The sequence below is a fragment of the Diabrotica virgifera genome, chromosome 2, assembly GCF_917563875.1.
Source record: "Diabrotica virgifera virgifera chromosome 2, PGI_DIABVI_V3a".
Lineage (NCBI taxonomy): Eukaryota > Metazoa > Arthropoda > Insecta > Coleoptera > Chrysomelidae > Diabrotica > Diabrotica virgifera.
The window spans coordinates 208761707-208785574 of NC_065444.1; the positions used below are offsets into that span (position 1 = coordinate 208761707).

General features: G+C 34.7%; 1 protein-coding gene and 1 long non-coding RNA gene across 10 annotated transcripts in view; one reads left to right on the plus strand and one right to left on the minus strand.

Annotated features, from left to right (window-relative positions):
* Positions 1-23868, plus strand: part of LOC114337170 (AMP deaminase 2) — a 270969-nt gene that overhangs the window by 185114 nt on the left and 61987 nt on the right. The gene's annotated exons all lie outside the window — the stretch shown is intronic.
* Positions 8516-9316, minus strand: LOC126879794 (uncharacterized). Its single transcript, XR_007696270.1, has 3 exons — positions 8910-9316; positions 8797-8850; positions 8516-8543 (listed from the first exon to the last, which is right to left on the minus strand). It is a non-coding gene; the product is annotated as an uncharacterized LOC126879794 (long non-coding RNA).

The following is a 23868-nucleotide window of genomic DNA, read 5'->3' on the forward strand; positions in this document are numbered from 1 at the left end:
AATGTCATACAATGACATTAATTAACTACATTTTTTGTTTTAAAATCGATTTACAGATTAAGAATTTAAATAATTGTAAATTACCCAAAAACTATGACACCTAGGTATAGGACATCCATATACCATTCGAAAGAGGTAAATTTGTTTAGTATAATTATTTATTAATATACATGGTGTTCCATTTAAAATAAGAATCATATGACACATTGAATACTCCAATAATGAAACTGTAAATTTTGAACACCCTGTAGACAAATGTATAATAATTAATCATGGAATACATTCAACCATTATCCAACTATTTAGATGTAAAAGTAATGTTCTGATAATTTCTTAAATAACTTGAGAATAAGCCTTTTTTTAAACTTCACATTTTAAGAAAAGTCAACATAACTCAGAACACTCTGAACATAGGTATAGGGAAACCTTATGAAACTATACCTTATTTTTTGCGGATAATTAAAAAAATGCAATAAAATACAGGGTGTTCCATAAGAAAAAATATAACTTTGATACGCCGCCATTTATTGGCGCACCCTGCATATTCCAAAATAATTTTAAAATGTAGATTTTATCAACTTACAAACTATTCAATTTAAATTTTTCTCAAATCTTTTACCATTTCGCTGTAATCTTCCGTCCCGTTAGTGGTGACTCACCCTGTATAATAATGTAATATTTTTTGCAATAAACATATTTCAAACGAATGACCATATTTACCGTGAGCCACTGTATAAGTTGAACAATAATATATAAGTTAAAAAATAAAAAATATGAAAAGAAAATTTTTTAAGAAACGCTTTTCTTTAGTTGCGAGTGACTAAAATTAAAAATCCTATAAAAAAATCAACTAAAAAGCAAAAAATAAACAAAAATTGAAAAAATCTAACACATTCGTCAAAGAAAAGCGTGGAGCGTGTTCATCGAATAAACAGTTTTCGCCCCACGCTTATCTTTAACGAATGTGTTAGATTTTTTCAATTTTTGTTTATTTTTTGCTTTTTAGTTGATTTTTTTATAAGATTTTTAATTTTAGTCACTCGATTAGCTCGCTAATCACCGAAAAAAGGTCGTACAACTCGGGAAACCACCGGGCGAAAGCGATTACGCATTAATAATTTTTATCAATACCAATACCATTAAAAAATAACAGAGAAGGTAAAATACAACAAAAAGTTGCGAAGATTATAAAGAGAAACCGAAGAACTGTACAGTACCTAATAAAAAGGCAGAAAGACTAAAAGAGGGGGTGCATATAAATTCCAAACTAGAAATACGAAAAAGTTAAGTATAAGTATGAATCATATGTCGCAATCGCGATAATTAAACGATAAATTTGGCAACATCTACAGAGTTGGGCCCGCACTTGCAATATCATATAAAATATGCAAATGAGGCCATAGAGTACGTTCAGTGTATGGAGGCAAACACGAACTACACAAATAAAATAACTGTATAAAATTAGGTTAATAAATGTTTACCCCTCTTTCTTTGCCTTTATATTATACATCAAAATAAGGTTAATGATGCATTATATGTGCACATACTACCTTTAGTTTTGGTGGAGCGATGGACGTCTGTTGTATGTGCGGAGGCAAAAAGGATACAAATGCACATATATATATATATATATATATATATATATATATATATATATATATATATAAAAACATAAGATGTAGATCTTTGAAACACACTCAGTGAACCAAAGATCCAAGGTTATTGGTTTAACGACCACTCGTACGAAATCAAATAGATGAAATAGAGAATGTGGAAAAATCCCCTTACGAACAATTCACACATCCACCATTTCGGGCTGGGAAAAATTTTTCGAATAGAATCAAAGATCCAAACACCAGTTCTTAGAAATGTGTTTCTAAAATGTCTAAAGATATTCAACCTCTTGTCTTTACCGACGAGCCCAGAGAGGTTGAAGAGGGCGAAACACATTTCTAAGAACTGGTGTTTGGATCTTTGATTCTATTCGAAAAATTTTTCCCAGCCCGAAATGGTGGATGTGTGAATTGTTCGTAAGGGGATTTTTCCACATTCTCTATTTCATCTATTTTATATATATATATATATATATATATATATATATATATATATATATGTGCATTTGCTACCCATACACCTCCGATTGCTACATCCTAAGTTTGAGTGTGCCTCCGATTTTACGAGTTCGCCTCCGAAATCGGAGGCGAACACGTACAGTCATGTTTCTTGTGCATTTATTTGCTAACTCGTCTTTATAAGGCGTTTGCCAATTTTTTAAGTAGAGGTAAAATCGAGTCATTAACGTCTATCGATATACATTTTAGTTCGCCGTATCTGGCGTCAGAGGCGCAGCTTGTTACACGCGTATACTCTGTCGTTAGCCGAAGGTAGTGGGCGCCTCCGATATATACGCTATGTCCACCGGTTCACTTCGCCTCTTAGTAGTGGCAACATCGCAATCATTTAATCGCATAATGTAGTCGGAACCTGATACACAATGATTATGAATAGCTAGATATAAGACACTGCAACGCTAATATTTGTATTTTCTCACCGTAATAGAAAATTTTATGTAAGTTTGCATTTGACTAAATTCGTATAACTTCGGGGTAATCTTAAATTTATCAGATCCTAAGTAGGTATCTATCTTTATCTATTTATAAAATAGGGCCCGTGATTTAAATTAGAAAGTCTAAAAGGACAAAATTTAACTTTCTTTTCGCGTACATGGCTTTCAATAGTAATAGCACTTAATAGTGATGTAATTATTATGAGTCATACTTTTCTTGTACTAAACGTACCATACAATTGTTTTATGTTTTATTAACACTGTCCTTATTCTTATTCCTTTATTTTGATGTTAATCATGCTCATATTATGCGTACAGCTTTTTCGGAACTTCTGTACGTTGTTGGGTTTATCTAAAAGCATCCGCGCGCACAACTAATAGTGGTAAAAGTGTCGAAAATTTGCTACACGCACTGACAAAATTTTACGTTGTGAATAAATATGCGAGCTCCCTTGCTCACTCCGTCCCAATCCCGGCAATCCATTTTGGGAGTTAGTGACACCTTTAGGTTTTTATAGTTTTTTACGATTTCTTTCCATCCTTCTCTGTACTGGGCTAGTTGTTCGGAGTCATGTAACCCGTGGTTAATCAGGGTTTCTGTTTGATCCACCCAACGCAACGGCTTGGAGATCTTCCCCTAGATCTTTTTCCTTTAACTCTACCTTCGATTAAAAATTTTCCATCGTGCCCTTCTAGTAATGTTCCTAAAATACTGCAAATATCACTGTTGTATTTGTTAAGGCAATATGTCTTTTACTTTTTGAGTTGTTATAGTATCGATACATTAGTTCGATGATCAACCCAAGATATTCTTAACATACGGCGGTATACCCACATTTCATAAGCATCTATTTTATTTCTATCCGTAATGTTATGATTGAATTTTGAATTTTTCCAAATTGTTTCCAGTTTCATCACAGCTGTTCTTGCAAAAGTCAACCTTCTACGTAACACCCTCCTCGTATGTTATTAGAGACCCCAGGCATATGAAACTACATATTTACTACTTCGAAGCTTCCTTGCTAGGTTGACATAAATGGTCTGTTTTTACCGATGCTAAGATTAAAAAACATAATCTAAATTTTAACAACTTTACTTAAACACTAAAGAAATGAAGTATAATATAGTTTACAAAATATAAAACTATAACATGTCAAGAAAGTAATCTGCTGCCTAATATAAAAACTACTGTAGAAGTAAAAAAATAGAAAATTCAGTAATCTAGAATAAGTAGGTAGGTAAATAACCTGCCGCAAACGCCTAGTACACTTTCAAATACACACTTTATCATAGAAGAGTGAATAAAGCACATAAAGACGAGCCTTTATTTTAATATACGAAAGTGATAGTCAAATGACAAAAAAAAATCTTTCTAAAATGTTACATACTACTGTTTTTTTAATTATTTTTAAAATATTTGAGTTTCATATAAAAAATCTTGTCTCGATGTATCTTATTAGCTCCTTTAAGATTTTACTTTATGTACGGAAGACCCTGTGTTTTAGTCTTTCGTATTTTGTATATTATTTTCTATAGTTGTTATAGACGAAAGTTTTTACTTTAACCCAATCTAAATTTTTTAATAGGATGGGTTGTTCATCAATTAATGTTTGACATTCTTCTTTTTTTGGTGAATTTTTTTTTAATATGCCCTTTAAAATATGACAACCAATTTTTTCTGTTCTTCTGTCCAATGTATTCTGTTATTCTTCGCCTTCTTTTTAATCATACCTGAACTATTGCAATCTTTCTCCTTACACTTTTTCTGCTTAGTTGTTGTCTCATTATCGCTATTATACCTATTGTCCCTATCCAATGCTTCACTGTCTTCACTAACATAATTATCTGGTCGATCGTTTGGTGGCTCAGATAGACTGTCATCATCGGAATAACACATGCTTCGACCAAATCCTTGGTAGGATCGATATCAATCTAATGACTTTCCTTTATATTGAAGGCCCTGGCCCTTATCAAATAACACAAGTATTTTTGACATCTTTGCCATTTGGTAAGCGTCCTGCGTAATTCTGCAAGCAAGTATCAAGAAAAAGAAAAAAATCAGTACACATTTCGCACCGACGTAATTCAGACTATACTAAAATCACAATAAAAATGCACTAGAAATAAACAAATCAAGATACTTGAATGTTACGAGGAACACTCCCGAATCATGATTTATAATGTATAAACTTTGTAAAGTATGATTTAGGATTTATACAATGTATATGTTACAGTTCAAGTTGATTCTCAGTTAGAGTTGACTTTTCCTAGTTCGAGTCAACTCCAACTGAAACGAGCAGTAAAAGTTGATTTGAAAAATTTAAATCAACTTTTACTAGTTGAAGTTGACTCTTCCTAACTCTTGTTAGTAAAAGTAGATTATACAATTTATACGAGTATAATCTCAAGTGCATTTTTTGATGAGTGTGCGTCTCTTTGTTTTGACCGTTTCAACTACTTATTAGTCCAGGCTGTAACGTCGCCCCCGTTAGGTAAATTATTCTGATTCGATTTTTTTGCACAAACTTACTCAAACAAATACATCCTTATAAACAAATACACAGTGTCAGGCGGTACCGCGGTCGAAAAATTGTTTAACCAATTTTTGTTACCAAATTCACAAAAATAATTCTTATCTACTCTACCTCATATTATGTATAAGTTTTTATTGTGTGAAAATTGTAAATATAGATAGCAGTACATGAAGGGTTTAAAGTGTGCCTGAAGTAATGTATTTTAAATGGGATTTACTTTTTCGCACTGTTTTTTAGCACACTTTCATATAATCAAATATCCTTAACTTTTGCCTTGTCATGGTGATGACATGTGAGCAATAAATTACAAAAAAAGTTTTGACACTGAACTGAAGTCATGAACCGTTTTATAAATAACTAAGTATTTCACTCCTGACAAATTTTTTTATAATATTTTGACCATTCGAGGCAAAAAAGGTCTCTTGTGATTTTTCTCTAAAATTGATAGTTTTCGAGTTATACGCGATTTAAAATTTGAAAAATGCGAAATGACCATTTTTAAGGCTTAATAACTCGATTAAAAACTATTATTATGAAAGTCAGAAAGTCACCTAATCAAAGTTTAAAGCCCCCCCCCCCTACAAGATCCTGAAGAAATTTTTGTCATTATTTTATTACTAAGTTTAATTATCAACAATGAGCGCTAAAAGCGTATTGAGGCGGCCGTCAATGTGAGTGCGAGTAAGATCCTCCATTCCGACCGTCCAATGGTGCATCTCAGTCGCACTCTCATTGACAGCCGCCTCAATACGCTCCTAGCGCTCATTGTTAATAATTAAAAATATCAGCTTAGTAATACAATAATATTTCTTCAGTACCTTGTAGGGGGGTCGTTAAAATTTGATTTGGTGACTTTCTGACTTTCATAATAATAATTTTTAACTGAAAATGGTCATTTTCGCATTTTTCAAATTTTAAATCGCGTATAATTCGAGAACAATAAATTTTACAGAAAAATCACAAAAGACCTCTTTTGCTCCGAATGACCCAAATTAATGATGTAAAAAAAATGTCCGAAGTGAATTTTTTTTGTGAATTTGTTTAAAAGAATTGTTTAAACTATTTTTCGATTACGGTACCACCTGACCTCTTTTTGAGTAAGTTTGTGCAAAAAATCGAACTGGAATAATTTACCTAATGGGGGCGACGATACAGCCTGGACTATAAATATCACGATTTGAATACAGTAACATAATATACAGTAACATTTAATTTCTAGAATCGGTTGTTTGTGTGAATCAACTTTTACTAAATGGCATTGGGAAGAGTATAGTTTAACTAGTTGGAGTCTACTTTTACTAGTAAATGTTGAATAAAAATCTTCATTTTATATTTATAATCAACTTTTACTAAAACCAGCCGTTTGAGTCGACTCGAACTGGAAAAGTCAACTCCAACTGGATAATCAACTTTAACTGCAACATATACACTAACCGCTAACTAATCATACTATACTGAGAAGTGAGAACTGAACTGAGACAGAGTTCAATTAGCTTGCTAATCACCGAAAAAAGGTCGTACAACTCGGGAAACCACCGGGCGAAAGCGATTACGCATTTATAATCTTTATCAATATCAATAACGTTAAAAAATAACAGAGAAGGTAAAATACAACAAAAAGTTGCGAAGATTATAAAGAGAAACCAAAGAACTGTACAGTACCTATTAAAAAGGCAGAAAGACTAAAAGAGAGGGTGCAAATAAATTCCAAACTAGAAATACGAAAAAGTTAAGTATAAGTATGAATCATATGTAGCAATCGCGATAATAACTCGATAAATTTGGCAACATCTACAGAGGTGGACCCGCACTTGCAACATCATATAAAATATGCAAATGAGGCCATAGAGTACGTTCAGTGTATGGAGGCAAACACGAACTACAAAAATAAAATAACTGTATAAAATTAGGTTAATAAATGTTTACCCCCCTTTCTTTGCCTTTATATTATACATCAAAATAAGGTTAATGATGCATTATATGTGCACATACTACCTTTAGTTTTGGTGGAGCGATGGACGTCTGTTGTATGTGCGGAGGCAAAAAGGATACAAATGCACATATATATATATATATATATATATATATATATATATATATATATATATATATATATATATATATATATAGACATACACACCGCCAATTTGAGTCCCATTTTGCCGTATGCTGCGCACCGTCCGAGACCCGTTTTGACCATGCGAGACCCTTCAGCGGGACTCGCATGGTTTTATCGTGTATATCGGTTGCAGAAGGTCCAATTTATCAAAAAAACTGATCAACAAAAATTTTTTTTTGGACTCGGAAGTCTGTTTGCTATCGCAATATATATGGAATTTAGTTCATAGAAACGCACCATAGGCGGCGCACAGGTAGACTGTATGTAAGCTGTATGTCCATCCGAGACCCAGATTGATCAAACATAATATGCGAGACCCAAAACCCGGCAACATTGCTTTGTTATAATTTACTAAAGAAATTTCATTTGAACTTTATTTTAGCCAGGACCGCGATTCCAAAAGAACGACTGTCCTCCGCCATATTTAAAGACGGCGTAAATCGTGTAGCCGAGAAACAGAATCGCGGGACTGATTATATTTTGTCAGCAGGCTACTTTTCACCAGATTATTGATTACGTATTGGTTGTATTCGGTGGGATTTTGTATTGGATTAAAGAAGGGCTCCCGCCATTCTTTAATACCGCTAAGTTGGAAAATAAACGTTTGTGCGATGAAAAAATTTAAAGTTGTATGTATTTTTTAATCCACATTATAAAAAGATAATAAAATACAAGTCCAAAAAAATGTTTTAGGGGTGGACAACCCTTATCATCTAGGGCAGCGTTTCCCAACCGGTGGGTCGCGACCCACTAGTGGGTCGCGGGCAGATTTTAGGTGGGTCGCGGCGGGGCTCTTACAGTAGCTGAATAACGTACATTTATATCATCATAGGTGAGGGATGGGTCGCGAATATGAAAAAAACATCAGAAAGTGGGTCGCCAGACATAAAAGGTTGGGAACCCCTGATCTAGGGGGATAAAAATCGGTCGAACCGTTTTAGAGGAGTTTGGGAACGTACTTTATGACACAATAATTTTATATAATATAAGATACTATTTAATTAATTATAGTTTTGTTAAAAATCTGATTTGCTAGATTAAATGAATTTTTACCGAAAAATATATATCAAACGAAATCGAATTAAAACACAAATGTTTAGAAACACTTTATTTAATAAAAAGCTTCACAAAAACTACACTAAGAATTGTAAACAAACGTTTTAATTTTTACCCAATCAATTGATTTAAAGTTTTCTCCAGCTTTATTTTTTTTTAAATTCCTGTACGTCTGCTTTTTTCGGAACCCTTTTTTCTTTTATGCATCTTGTAAAGTATTTAAGCATAGTTTGTTTGTCATTTTCGGTCCATCGGTGCCTTGCAATCGCTAAAAAAAGTTAATACATAAAAAAATAATACATAAAAATTAATACAAAAAATATGCCCTAAATTAGTTATATAATTTGGAAAGCATTTTTAATTTTAACAAAAACAGGTAATTGTCCTTTTACAAATAAAATTATAATATTAGAGTTTTTTACGAATAAATATTTTTTAAATCCTATTAGGTAATAAATATATTATTAAATTAAAACAATTGTATTACGAGTAGCAGAGTAATAGTTACCTAAAGAAATTACCATTTGAAGTGCTTTCGGTTTTTTCAGTAGTTGGCACCTCCTTTCTTTTTGTAACTAAAGAAATAAAATAATACATGCATTTTTTCGATATACTCTTATTAAAACTTCTTTACCTTTATTATTTTGCATTGGATGCGTCATTTCATCGGTAAATAACTTTCTTTTACCCTTCGACGAAACTTTTTCTGCAAATTAATAATAATTATTATTTATTTGTTACTTTTAAGTAGAAAACTGCTTTTAAGGGTTAGGAGCTACTCATCTTTTTTTATTTATTTATAACATTTATTATAATGATTTTTTAAGACTTCGTTTATAATAATCTTTTACCTACCATTTTTATTAGTAGTATGGTTTAGTTAGACCCAAACCCAGACATCCAAAGTGAAAGTAATTCTCCAACACCAAATTGTTCTATATGGTCCACATAATGTTCAGAAAAAAGTCACACCATTTTGAGCGTCGGGTTTGGGGGGGAGAGAGGGGAGAAATCTGCAAATTCGTAGTTTTTTATGTTTTTCGTCAATATTTCTAAAACTAAGCGGTTTAGCATAAACAACTCTCTACACAAAATTGTTCTACATTAAATTTGAAATAAAAAAGGCCCTATGCATAACCCTTCTAAAATAAACGGTTCCAAAGTTACAGAGGTAGTATAGTATTATTGGTTCAAAAAAAGGCCTAACTTAGACATCCAAAGTAAAAGTTTTCCTTCAACACCAAATTGTTCTATATGGTCCACATATTGTTCAGTAAAAAGTTACACCATTTTGAGCGTCCGGTTTGGGGGGGGGGGGGAGATGGGGGAGAATTCGATAAATTAGTAGTTTTTTTAAGTTTTTCATCAATATTTCTAAAACTGTGCTTTAGCGTAAGGAATGTTTTATAGAAAAATGTTCTACATAAAATTTAAAACAAAAAAGGTTCTATACATAATTGTTGTAAAATCAACGGTTCCTGAGTTACGGAGGGTGAAAAGTGGAGGTTTTCGATAGTTTTTATATTTACCGATTTCTCCCCCCTCCCCCCCCCCCAAACCCGACGCTCAAAATGGTGTGACTTTTTTCTTAACATTATATGGACCATATAGAACAATTTGGTGTTGGAGGATAACTTTCACTTTGGGATGTCTGGGTTTTTGGTATAGTTGTATCATAAATATTGCCCAAAAAATATAAAAAGTATCGAAAACCTCGACTTTTCACCCTCCGTAACTCTGGAACCGTTGATTGTATAACAATTATGTATAGAACATTTTTTATTTTAAATTTCATGTAGAACATTTCTGTATATAGTATTGTTTACGCCAAAGCACAGTTTTAAAAATATTGACGAAAAACCCAAAAAAACTACTAATTTACCGGCTTCTCTCCCATCTCCCTCCCAAACCGGACGCTCAAAATGGTGTAAATTTTTACTGAACAATATGTGGACCATATAGAACATTTTGGTGTTGGTGGAAAACTTTTACTTTGGATGTTTGGGTTAGGCCTTTTTTGGACCAGTTATACTATACTACCTCCGTAACTTTGGAACCATTCATTTTAGAAAGATTATGCATAGAGCCTTTTTTATTTCAAATTTAATTTAGAACAATTTTGTATAGAAGGTTGTTCATGCTAAACCGCATAGTTTTTGAAATATTTTCGAAAAACTTAAAAAACTACGAATTTACCGATTTCTCCCCCCTCTCCCCCCAAACCCGACGCTCAAAATGGTGTGACTTTTTTCTGGACATTGTGTGGACCATATAGAATAATTTGGTGTTGAAGGATAACTTTCACTTTGGATGTCTGGGTTATGTCATCTTTTGGATCAACTATACTATACTTGTTCAATCTTTTCGTCAGTTACATCGCTAAAATTACTTTTAGGACTCCAAGAATGAGTAGGCTCTGTTAATTCTAAAAAATGGATTATTAAACTTTTAGGCAATTACCAATGCGAGTACACTAATCCTACCTTTTTCATTTATTTCATTACTTCTGTTTCTATGTTTTCAATTTCCAAGTAGTCATTTTCTTCTATATTGATATCGTCTAAGCTCTTTCCTTTGTAAATATTAACATCACCTTTATTTAAAGCGATCATTAGTTTGGCTATTTTTGCAGTCTGGTATAGATCTTGAGGAAGTCTAAAAAAATATTACAACTATTAATTATGCTAATATAATAATAAACCATTTTAACAAGATTGGCTTACCTATACCATTCTTCATGGGTTTTCTTTGTATGACCCATAAAAGTGGCTAATTGTTCCCTGTCAGTATTATTAATGTCCATAATCTCTAAAATTGTTGCAGTCTGTTTTCGAAATTTGGTAGAAGTTAGAGAGTTGGGATCCTTTGCCCCACAGTTTTTTGCAAATTGTTTAATTACACTTATTCCATGAAACCAACCTTTCGACGAATTGGGATTTGCAAATATGTATTTATTATCTTCTGGAATTTATTTTATTTTTTCCCTTATTTTAATCATCAGCTCAATTTTCTCGTTTAAAAAAGGAGAAATTAAAATAGCTACAGGTTTGCTACCTTTTCCACCTGTAATAATTCTTCTAAAGTTTCTACACAATAGTTTTTCTGAAACAGTTAAACTTTCAGCAATTTCTTTTTGAACACTGGGGTCCGCAAATGATCTTTTGTAAGTAGAAATTTCAAGGTATTGAATCTCACCGATGCGTTTTCTATTTAGTATTAAAAGAAGGGCCATTATTCCTTTTGCTAAGGTTTTATATAAAGGAAGTAAATTATTTTTGTCATTTTATTTCCCCTCCTTTTCTAAAAGTTTGTTTAATTTTTTGGCACTGTCTTTAACCTGATTTTTGACAAAATTATTAAACTTAATTACGTCACTTGTCACCGGCAGTATTTGGAGTTTTTCCCATTGCCGTTCTTTCATTGTTTTAAGGGCCAATGAAGAAATTTCATTGGCCCAACTGGTCTCTAATAATGTTTTAAATCTCGAATGCTTTTTTTCCTCATTAGGGTTTTTAAAGGTAAAGAGTGGGGATTTTTTTAAAATCATTCGATTAATTATATCGCATACTTGTTTTAAAGTGGTACCCATATGAAGTGCTAATGAAGAAGATTTAAAGCTTTTATCGGCATTGCTAAATCCCGAAATTACTTTTGTGGCTGTAACTAAATCGTCAAATAATTCTGGTTTCATAGCATCAATTTTTTTCGATCTATTTTCCATAGGTACCTAATATTTATCCTTGCGCCTAAAATCACTATTTTACGTCCGCCCTTACTATTCACAAGAATTAAAATAACAACCGCTGAAACAAAACTGTTAAATTCGAGGTGAAATATAAAAACCGGGGAAGTACCTAAAAGATTCGGCAAACAATACGAGACCCAGCGTTGTGGCAACATCGCTGGGTCTCATATTGTTTGCTGAGTGTGCCATGTATAACTGGCGGGACTCGCATGTCCTTTTGACTTGTAAGTGGGACTCGTACATGGGGTATGCTCGGTATAGATTTTTTAAACTAAAAGATTTTTCTTACCCCTCTCTGGGGCCCATAAAAGTTCATATTATATTATTTATTTTTCTATAATAAAAATCTAATTATACACTTTGGTTATGGTGGGTCTCGGGTGGTCTGCTGGATATATCGGGACTCGCATGGTGCGTTGCTCGCGTATATATATATATATATATATATATATATATATATATATATATATATATATCAAAGAAATGAAATAGAGAATGTGGAAAAATCCCCTTACGAATAACTCACACATCCACTATTTCTGGCTGGGAAAAATTTTTCGAATAGAATCAAAGATCCAAACACCAGTTCTTAGAAATGTGTTTCGCCCTCTTCAACCTCCGTGGGCTGATCGGTAAAGATGAGAGGTTGAATATCTTTAGACACATTCCATCAAAAAACAACATCCGAGACATAGACATAACAGGAGCGTAAATCTACGCCCAACCTGAAAATGACAGTCTCAAGTATATATATATATATATATATATATATATATATATATATATATATATATATATATGGCAAAAACTAATGGCGATATAATAAAATTAAGAATAACAATGTCATGGCATGGTTTTATAATAATTAAGTGTTGTGAATGTAAAGCAATTTTTGATTTTAAATATAGGAGTAAGTTTTAGACTTAACAAAGATGACAGACTGTGATAAATTTTATCAACATTATAATATAACATCATTGATGATACAATCTCAATAAGTTTGTAAGTAGCGAATTTTTTAATTAATTATACCAACGTTAACAAACTATTCATCACATTTGTAGCTCCCTGATGAAGGACATAGCCATGTCCGAAAGCTTGGAATAAAAAATTTACAAGAGTACACATTTCACTTTTTATTGCTGCAAACCCAATATTGAACGTTTACTTATATATATATATAATATATATATATTATGTGTGAATTGTTCGTAAGGGGATTTTTCCGCATTCTCTATTTCATTTGTTTGTTTTCGTACGAGTGGTCGTCCAAATCAGTACCTGTGGATCTTTTGATCACTGAGTGTGTTTCAAAGATCTACATCTTTTGTTTTTTCATATATATATATATATATATATATATATATATATATATAAATATCTATAATGTAATTTGGTGGAATGCACTTCACTGTAAAATCCAATTCTGACTGAATTGTATGTGGATCTAAATCCCCAATTATTTTCAGCTTCAATAAATATCTATTCCGATGGGTGAGTTGCGGAATTTAATTAAAAATGGATATAATAAAACAAACGGTAATTTTATTTTTGCAACGAAAATGTGTTCGTTTAGGTCTCTCGGAGAGGGTCGCGTCGGTATATGTGTATGGTTCGCATGCTGCGTAGTGACTAAAGAAAGCAACCACAAACGAAGATAATGTTTGTATTCCTTTTCCCCTGACCAGATGATCACATAAATCACTATCAAGTCTGGCGTCTACTTTTACGGTTTTAAGAAAAATAATTTCGAATGCATAGCTAGCTGTTGACACATTAACTGTCTGATAAAATACTTAATTAATGAGGGTGCAGTTTGTTGCCGCATAAACGAACAACAGATGTCACAGGTTAAGGCCATAACCTTCGTATTTGAATATGCAGTTTGAATGACTAACGTTGTTTTGTTTTTGAGAAAAAATATTAAAATTACAATTAGCAAAAATAGTAATTAAAGCTTATCGCTATACACCCCCTTCCGAGAGACTAAAACGATAGATAATATATAATATATACAAATTACATATAATGAAAATTGAAAATAGGAAAAAAAATAATGCAAAGTTTATACAAGGAGAAAGAAAAAAAATCACTTGATTCACTTTGAACTAACATTTTCTTGGTAAGTTCCAGTAAATCTTGCTTTCCTCTTCGGTCTGTTGTTGTTTGTTTTGCTGGTCATTTCTTTTGTTTCGTGATGGGTAGAGTCGTGAAGTTCGTAAGCAGGTTTCAATCTGTCTATGGAAATTGTTGATTCCTTCCCGTTTACCCGGACTACAAAAGTCTTGTCACCTCGCTTAACAACTGGAAAAGGACCGTGATATGGGTTTTCTAAGCTGCTTTTGATTGTATCACGGCGGATGAAAACGTGAGAGGTGGTTTTCATGTCTTTGAAAATGAAGGTACTTTTGGATCCATGATGCGACGGTTGCGTAGGACGGAGGTTTTCGAAATGGTTTCGAAGTGTTTTTAAATAAATGTGAGCATTGTCGTCGGTGTTTCTTTGTGACGAAAACAATAGTTCACCTGGCAAACACAATGGTTCTCCGTACACGAGTTCGGCGGCGGAAGTACCTAAATCTTCTCTCCACGCTGCTCGTATGCCCAGTAACACTGAAGGTAGGCTTTCGGTCCATCGGATGTTTTCATGACATCGAATTGCTGCTTTTAACTGTCGATGAAACCTTTCTACCATACCATTTGCTTGCGGATGATAGGCGGTTGTCCTTAAATGGGAAGTTCCAGTTAATTTGCATAATGACTTGAAAAGATGCGATTCGAATTGTCGGCCTTGATCTGTTGTGATGCGCTTGGAAGTGCCGAAACGAGCTATCCAACCAGAAAAAATGTTCTGGCTACTGTGTCTGCTTCTTGATTAGGCATCGGGAAAGCTTCTGGCCAACGTGTGAAACGATCGACACATGTTAAACAGTATCTGTTTCCTTCTGAAACCGGCATCACTATAATGTCTATGTGGACATGTTCGAATCGGCTGGAAGGTGGTAGGAAACTTCCAGTAGGTGAAACAATGTGGCGCGATATTTTCGATTTTTGGCACTGTATACACGCTCGAGTCCATTTCCTCACATCTGATTTAATGGATGGCCAAACATATCGCTGTGTGATCATCTTCACAGAACTGTTGATTCCGGGATGTGCTAGGTTATGCATGGTGCGAAAAATTGCCATTCGAAGTGGTTTCGGTACAAATGGTCTGGCTGTAGATGTTGATATGTCACAGTACAAACTCACGTTTTGTTCGGAAAAGCGTATTTTCTTCATTTGTAGTGATGTTTTCTCACTTAAAAAGTTTGCAGTTCTGGATCAGTTTCTTGTGCGAGAGCTAAGTCAGTGATGTCGATATCTTTCTTGATGCTATCGACTCGAGATAGTGCGTCTGCCACAATATTTGTTAAACCAGAAATGTGCTGAATGTTAGTGCAAAACTGTCCTATATAGTCTAAATATCTAAACTGTCTAGGACTACATTTATCTAGCTTCTGAGTAAAGGCGAAGGTGATTGGTTTCTGGTCTGTGTATATCGTTATGTCCTTGCCTTCGATCATATGTCTGAAGTGTTTTATGGCTAGATATATAGCTAATAGTTCTCTGTCGTATGCACTATATTTCTTTTCGCTAGGTGAGAATTTCTTAGAAAAGAAAGCTAAAGGTTTCATACCTGTATTCGTTTTTTGTTGTAGTACAGCTCCCGCACAAAAATCAGAAGCGTCACAAGTGATGGAGATATCAACATCGTTTACAGGGTGGCTCAGTAAAGCAGCGTTAGCTAAACTGTTTTTGCAGTCGTCAAAGGCTTGGATTCGCTGTGGTGTCCATTCGATTGGTGCTTTTCCTTTGACATTACCTTTTAGGCCATCATGTAGTGGTGCTTGTAGCTCAGCTGCATTGGGTATGAACCTTCGGTAGAAGTTTAACATACCTAGAAATCTGCGTAGGTCTTTCACTGTTTTTGGCTGAGTGAAATTCTGTACAGCTGCTACTTTTTCTTGTGGAGGTGTGAGTCCTCCGTCTGATACTGTGTATCCCAAAAAGGTAATCTCGTTTTTGCCGAATTGACACTTCGCTGGATTTATCACAACGCCAAACTGCTTGAGCCTTTTGAAAATCTCTTCTAAATGCGACATATGCTGCTCTTCGGATTCTGATGCAATGAGAATGTCATCGATGTAGGCGTAGGCGAAGTCTAGACCACGTAAAATCTCGTCTATGAAACGCTGGAATGTCTGTCCTGCGTTTCGTAAACCAAAAGGCATATATAAGTATTCGTATAGCCCAAATGGTGTGGTAACGGCGGTTTTTGGTATGTCATCGGTGGCTACTGGTATCTGGTTGTATGCTCTCACTAAATCTATTGTAGAGAAAATTGTCTTACCAGCTAGCGCCTGACCGAAATCTTCGATGTGCGGAATTGGATATCGATCTGGAACTGTTTTTTGGTTTAGACGTCGATAATCTCCGCAGGGTCTCCATTCCTCACCTTTCTTTGGGACCTTGTGCAGTGGAGTAGACCAGTTACTTTTCGATGGTCTTATGATGCCTAGTCGTAGAAGATTTTCGAACTCTTTTTTAGCCCATTGCAGTTTGTCAGGTGCTAATCGTCGAGGCTTCGAAAAAACGGGTGGACCTGGTGTTGTATCGATGTGGTGCTTCGTTTGATGTTGAATGTCTTTCACGATACCGGCGGGTCGCGTGATTTCCGGAAATCGTAGCAGCAGTTCATGGTAACGCGACGCTTCCGCGATAGTCTTTACGCTGCCGTCGAAACACTCTTTAACGAGTCCCTTTGTTCGAAGGGTTGTCGTACTGTCTACTAAGCACTGGTTAGCAATGTCCACTAGGAGCGCGAAATGGGAAAGAAAATCGGCTCCGATAATGGGCTTTGAAATGTCCGCCACTACGAATCGCCACGTAAAATCACGCCGTAGTCCGATGTTTAATGTCAAGTTCACATAGCCGTATGTCGCGATTTTAGTGTCATTGGCCGCGTATAGTTCGTATGAAGTCTTTTCGCGTGCACCCCGTACATATTTCCGCGGGAAAACGCACAGATCGGCACCGGTGTCGACTAAAAACTGTTTTTTTGTATCATAGTCTGTTACGTAAAGGCGGCGAGACTTTGGGCTTCGATCGGATGCCGCATCTACCGACTGCCCGCGACGTTTCCCTGGTGCTTGCACGGAGGAGAGCACTTTTGAGCCTGGTCACCAAAACGGTAGTGGTACCAACAAATGTCACTATTACGTTCCCTGCTGTAGCTCCTGTCTCTAGGATAAGGTCTGCCTCTTGAGTTGCTGCGGTTTCGACGGTATGTGTTAGCTTGTGCTTGAGCATTTGACAAGCTGGATAGCTGGATTTTCATTTCAGCTAATTCGGCTGTCAATTTCTCTATGGTACTTTCAAGAGCGTTAGAAGCTTCTGAAATTTGGGCCCTAGGAGCTATCGCTTCAGATATTGTGTCAGCTAGCTCGGCAACTGCGTCCAAACTAGCTTTAGCTTGAGTAGCTAAAATAGCCTGTGTAGACGCTGGCAGTCTACCTAACCACAGAGACCTTACAATATTTTCTGGTACCGTTGTGCCTGCTAAAGACTGTAAATGTCGTAAGAACTGCGAAGGTCTTCGATCGCCCAGTTCTTCATGCTCGAGTAGTCTTTTAATCTTTTGTTGCTGTGATGCACTAAGTCTCTTGATTAATTCTGATTTTAATTTTTCATACCTCTCTGTGGCTGGTGGTGAAACAATGATGTCCCTAACTTCTAATATGTAGGCTGTGTCTAAATTGGCAACTATATAGTTGAATTTGGTTGCGTCACTTGTTATATTTGCCAGTGTAAATTGGTTTTCTACTTGCAGGAACCATATTTCAGGATCGTTGGGCCAGAAAGGTGGGATTTTAACTGAAATCCGATCCACTGAGGCACTGGTATTGGCACTGGTGTTAGCGTCCGTCATTTTCGATATTCACTGTATTTAAAAAAACCGGCAAAAATGTAATATTATTAACACTAACTCTTTTTTAAATTTTCGCGGCGGTTTAAAATACTCGCGAGGGTCACCAATATTCCGATGGGTGAGTTGCGGAATTTAATTAAAAATGGATATAATAAAACAAACGGTAATTTTATTTTTGCAACGAAAATGTGTTCGTTTAGGTCTCTCGGAGAGGGTCGCGTCGGTATGTGTGTATGGTTCGCATGCTGCGTAGTGACTAAAGAAAGCAACCACAAACGAAGATAATGTTTGTATTCCTTTTCCCCTGACCAGATGATCACATAAATCACTATCAAGTCTGGCGTCTACTTTTACGGTTTTAAGAAAAATAATTTCGAATGCATAGCTAGCTGTTGACACATTAACTGTCTGATAAAATACTTAATGAGGGTGCAGTTTGTTGCCGCATAGACGAACAACAGATGTCACAGGTTAAGGCCATAACCTTCGTATTTGAATATGCAGTTTGAATGACTAACGTTGTTTTGTTTTTGAGAAAAAATACTAAAATTACAATTAGCAAAAATAGTAATTAAAGCTTATCGCTATATATCTAAAACAATAAAAGAAATAATGTTATTGCTTGCAAAATTCATTAATATTGATAAATATCAGGGAAAAATGAACAGTAAATAAAAATTGTTTCCCCTACCTTCAACAACCTATTGTTTCTCCAACATCTAGAGTTTCCAATAATAATTTCCTTAAATAATCACTTTGCCATTGTGGTAAAGTTAAAGTTCACAAAATACAGCAAACGAAATACAAATGAATCCGAATTATTGTTAGATATTACAAGCATAAACATAACCTGTGTAACTTTTTGTATGCCAACCAGAAGCCAGAAGTCACGTGGTTTGGATTGCCTATTACATAGATACACGAGCGGCAAATTTGAAAATGAACGTAAATTGAATAGTAAATGGCCTCTCTTATAATATAGGACATTGGTAGTATGTTCATAGAACGTCTTGTGGTAACATTCCACCAATATTTTAATCAGATGTTCACCGAATGTTCCTTGAATGTCCAGGACATTAAAACATTAATAGAACTTTTATAGTACATTCACGGAATGTTTTGTGTTGTTAGGGTCAAGATATTCCTATAACAGATATTAAAACCATGGAAAGGAAAATGTGAAGGGATGGGAATTTCAATCCGGGACAACTTCTTGTACACATTAAGTTTTACAGTTGACCAAGTGGTAACGGCTCAAGGTAAAGGAGATCTATTCTATATGCTCCGAAAATTAGAAGAGGAATACACAAAAAATTAACTGGAAATAAACCTAGAAAAGACCGAATACTTAACAACAGAGCAAGAACCAGTGAGGAACTGGGAAATGGACGATGATAGGGAAATTAACGGCACTGAAAAATCTAAATACTTAGGATTCATACTCCTAAAGAATGGAACCACCGAGCAAGAGATAACCAGCAGATTAGCACAGACAAGAACATGCATTAAACAAGTGAACGGGGTATTGTGGGATACACAGATTACCAGAAATGCAAAGAAGAGAATATATAACACCTTGGTACGTAGTATAATGACATATGGAGCAAAGAATTGGGTAATAAACAAACGAAACAGATCCAAAATTACAGCAACTGAAATGGAGTTCATGAGAAGAAGCTGCAGAGTAACACGAATCGATCGCATTAGAAATGAGGAGATACAACGAAGAATGTCACTAGAACAAGACACCCTCAGCTACATCGAAGAAAAATGTTTAATTTGGTATGGACATGTGAGAAGAGCAGATCGTACAAGGTGGATATCCAAGATTTCGGATTGGAGCCCAATAGGAAAGAGAAGAAGAGGTAGACCCCGAAGATCATGGAGGGATGAAGTGGACGAGGCCATGGAAAGACGAGACCTTAGAAACGGAGAATGGCAGAACAAAAACGACTGGAGACGTTGGCTGAAAGAAGGAAGGCGGCGACAGCTGTAAAAATCCTTACATAGATCGTATAGATAGAAGTACACATTTTTAAGTACTAGTACCTATATCACTACTCAGTACTCACCCTAGGTACCGTGGTCGTTCGGAGATAATAAGCGACTCTTTGTAAATAAACTTTACCGGTTTTACTTAGTAACAAAGAGTTATTGGCAAGGATCGATCTAAAGTGTTACGGTCCTACTTTCTTCTACGAAATGGAAGCGTGGACGTTAAAGGCTAGATCCGTTAGTAAACTTGAAGTTTCTGAAATGTGGTGCCTGCGCCTAATGTTTAGAATATCATGGAATGACAAAGTCAGAAATGAGGAATATTAAGAATAGCGGGTTTCCAGGATAGGGATCTTTTTGGTTATGTAAAAAGTAAGAAGAAAGAAGGGCTTGGGATCACTTGTCGACTCCTGGTTGATTTTTCTGGACAGTTTCTTCAGTCAAATATTAAAGCAGCTTATTGCGAAAGGATGTAAATATTTTTGTAAGCTGAGTACAAGGATACATCTATCTTTATAGCTTAGCTTATACCGAAAACAGATAACAGATTTCTATACAGATGAGCTCAGAAACATACAACACTAATATTTCTGTCATAACTGTTAATCGATGTTGACAAATTATATAGCCAATTGCTTCCAAGTCCTTGACATTACATTTTAAAAAATAATTATCAACCTATTACGTATGCAAATAAAACAAATTATATTTACATGAGGGACTAAAGGATCTCTATAATTTGTCCAAATGTGTTATTATCATAGCCGTAGATAGATTCGAATATAAAGCAATATAAACATGTATTATTTTGTACAAATTTTGGAAATATAAGTTCGATTAAGACGAAAAACGTAAAAGTTATACATATTATTGTTACACTAAATTTATATTATTAAATTATATTATTGTTAAAATTATATTATTATTATATTAAAATTATATTTTTGTTACACTAAAGATTATAACAAAGAAAGAAAGAAGAAAGTTACGCAATAATCAGTACAAATAAAAATATATATTACACTTCGAAAGCGCATGATTAAATGTTACATTTGGTCAGTCCAATTATACGGTGTCGAAGCATGGACATTAAAAATATCCATCATTAATCGTTTGGAGGCTTTTGAAATGTGGTTGCACATACGAACACTAAAAGTTCCATGGACGGCTATGCTGACAAATGTAGCAGTCCTTAAGAGAGCAAATACTGCTCGCGAGCTGCTTGATAACGTCAAATGTAGAAAGATGGCCTATTTTGGGCACATTGTAAGGGAAGATCGATATAATATTCTTCAACTTATTATGATGGGTAAAGTCGAAGGACGCAGGGGAATAGGTAGAAAACAGGCCTCTTGGTTGAAGAATATCAGAGAGTAGACAAGAATAAAGAAAGCAAAGCAACTATTTAGAATAGTTCGAGACTTAGACAGTTTTGCCATGTCAATCGCCAACGTCAAGGGGACTTGGTAGGGCAAGCTAAGAAGAAGATACTGGCTAACAGCTGCTGTTGTGGGCTATCAAAATATCTATTTTTTATTAGGTTTATTTCTAACAACAATGTTGAAGACTCTCTTCTTCAAGTGCCATCTCCGCGACGGAGGTAGGCAAAAATCATAGCTATTCAGACTTTAGAGAAGGCAATCTGAAAAATTATTTTAATGCACATCCTCACCATTCTCTCAGGTTGTGCAGCTATAATATTCTACATCTCACTATGCTTCTTTTTCATTGGATCTCTTCCTGCATAATATAAGACTACAAGACGCTCAATATGGATCAGAGGCATGGTACCTAACCAAATTCGATGAATTTCTTCTATTTATTTTTGAACTAAAGACAAAACTGGAAGTAGCTGTAACTCACATTTTTACGTACGAAAAATAAAAAATAGAAATAGACAGGTTTGAGTGCATTCTTTATTGAGAGAGATAAAAGGAAACTAGCTTCTTCTATTCTTAAGTGCTTTGAGAGATAATGATTCTTAGATGCCGCTATATAGATCAGGCGATAAAATTATCAATATATCAATATAGTGTTAGTGAATTAGGTGTTCACTCGGAATAATACCACTGTCAATGTGGTACAATCTGATTAGCTATTGGCGACTAATGTGGTACCATGCTATGACGCCACACAGTATGCTGTTTTTATAATTAATCTGTCACACGTGATGATGACGCGTAGAAAGAAGCATAGGAAGACCAGAATATCGTGGCTGCGCAACCTGAGAGAATGGTACGGGTACGGATGTACATCAAATGAACTTTTCAGAGCAGCCGTCTCTAAAATCCGAATAGCTATGATGATTGCCGACCTCCGTCGCGAAGATGGCACTTAAAGAAGAAGAAGAAGACGTGATGATCGTAGGAAGCGGAAGAGGAGAATTAAAATTAATGGAGAACAAATTTCTAATATAATACATGCAGATCACACTCTTCTACTAACTGATACATACAGAAATTTACAGAAAATCCTAGACCAACTTAACGATGCTTGTCGAAAGTTTGGAAAAAAGATTAACGGGAAAAATCAAGATAATAATAATCCAAAAGAGACAAAAAGTCTCTTTCCTTATATGAACAGGTAAACCAAAAACCATTACGAATGCGACTGCTGGATTAACTACAAGCTTGACCCAGAACAAGAAATTAAAACGAGAGTTTCTCAAGCTAGAGATAATTTCTTCAAGATGCATAATGCATGGTCTATTTTGATAATACACCTATCGATACACAAGGAATGAAACTTGTAACATGTTCTGTTTGGTCTGTTCTTATCTGCGGAGTCGAAACGTGAACTCTAAAGATAAAGAATAAGTTAGAGGTATTTGATGTGAGTGTACCTGAGAATTTTAAAAATTCCTTGGACTACACGAAAACTAAAGAAATTTTATACAGTGCGCTGGGATAAGTGTTACCCCCCCCCCCATATTAACTTATTTATTTTTAGCATATAAGCACAACGCTCGGACAGTTCGATTTTTAAAATCATTATAGTATAATATAGCATCAATGTTTCGAACTTTACGCAATCCTCCTTCAGGTGACAGTCATAAGTTTGATTTTTTAAATGGGAAAGTACATCATGTGACACCTCATTTAAAACTTTTGAAATACTGATTACCAAAATGTATATAACTTGGGCAAAATTTCGGTCAAATGCATTTTAAATGGATTCATTTTTTTCGAATCCTGAGAAAACTTATGAGAATTTTTGAAAAATTTAAACGCAGAATGAAAGATTAGATTATTTCCGAGGACCGAAAGTCCCCTAGAATACACAAAAAGTTTCATTTGAATGATATATTTGAAACTAAAAACCATACTAAATTTTCTTTTCGTTTTCATCCCTGTAACTTATTAAAATAAACATTATAGAAGCTTTTAGGGACTTTCGGCCCTCGGTAATAATGTAATCTTTCATTCTGCGTTTAAATTTTTCAAAAATATTCTATTAGTTTTCTCAGGATTCGAAAAAAATGAATGCATTTAAAAAGCGTTTGACCGAAATTTTGCCCAATATTATATATTTTTGTAATCAGTATTTCAAAAGCTTTTAAGTGAGGTGTCACATGATGTACTTTCCATTTAAAAAATCAAAGTTATGACTGTCACCTGAAGGAGGATCGCGTAAAGTTCGAAACATTGATGCTATATTATACTATCATGATTTTAAAAATCTTAAAACTGTTTGAGCGTTGTGCTTATATATATGCTAAAAATAAATAAGTTAATATGGGGGGGGGGGGTAACACTTATTCCAGCGCACTGTATAAACTAAATATAGAACAGCAACTATTGACATTGAGAAATAGGAGGCATGTCAGGTCCAGGCCCTCTCCCATTCTTCATTGTTTTTGATGCGTGTAATATTTCTTCTTTT